Here is a 1273-nt window from a genome sequence, read left to right on the forward strand (position 1 = left end):
GTCTTGCCAACATTGGACTGCTGTCCGGTTTAAATAATAATCTTTTTGAGTGAAACTAATGTATTCAGTGCATTGAAACATTCATTTGGGAGGGTTTAGCTTCATCGAGTTTTATGACACAATGATCATTAAACAGTTCAGGTTAATGGCAGGTGTTTCTACAAAATAGATAAGCGACAAGACTTTTGTCAGGGACTGTAGAGGACAGCTCATTTGCTATTTTCAATAAATCCAGTAGAGTTTCTCCTATCAGGGAAAGAGAACGTGTTTGTCAGGAATGAGTTTTTCATTCAAATATTGCAACAATGTAAGAAAATGACAAGCAACTCTGCTGAACTGAAAAAAAAACTAGCATTTTGTCTATCTGTCTGTCTGCCACACATCATTTATTGCACCATCATCATAATTTTCCCCTTTAACCACATGAAAGACTATCCCAGGCTACATGTTATAATTAGCTATCAAAATAAAACATCCAATGGATGTTGAATAAATACAATCCTACGGATGCGTAACGATGCTGTAAAACATGCCCTGACAACCATCAGAATGCACAACGGGCCACATTACAGGCCCGGCGGTTCTAGAATATTCAGTAATCTCTGGCTGGGCGGTTTCGACGTGCACCAGAGCATCTTCACCCCCCGTAGCTTCACATCGTGACCTACCACCCCTGGTTTTGTGTGTTTCATGTAAATATAGTGTGTAATGACACACTGTCAGAGCACAGATGCTATTATGGCCGTCCTACCAAGCAGAGGTCATCTTTGCCACCCCGCCCTAAAGAGGGGCCGCCTCCCCGCCGTGGTTTAAGGCCCTGCTTTCACCCAGACCAAAATGACAGACGGGACTTTATCTTCACATTTTGACCAGGGTTTGTGGTGGAGAGCGCTGAGAATCCTGAAACTTTACAAGAATTTAGCAGATACACGCTAATAGGGGGACTTTTTTTTTTTTTTTTGACATTGGGTAAAACCACCTGAATCTTTGCTCTCTCGCTTGTGATTTCTGATTCTGGGTGCTGCAAACTGCCCAAAAGTTAGGATAGGTGTCTCACAGGCAAGGTGAGATGGAGTCCAACATATCTGAGCAATTATGAGAAACAGGGAGAGAGTATTTGGCATAGAGGCACATGTACATTCCAGTTTTAAGCCGATCCAAGAAAATATTTAGAAATGTCTCTTCCTGCCTGTGGTCATCAAACTTTATAACTCATCCCTCTAAGTGTCTGACACACACACACACACACACACACACACACACACACACACAC

The sequence above is a fragment of the Etheostoma spectabile genome, chromosome 6 (genome assembly GCF_008692095.1).
Source record: "Etheostoma spectabile isolate EspeVRDwgs_2016 chromosome 6, UIUC_Espe_1.0, whole genome shotgun sequence".
Classification (NCBI taxonomy): Eukaryota; Metazoa; Chordata; class Actinopteri; order Perciformes; family Percidae; genus Etheostoma; species Etheostoma spectabile.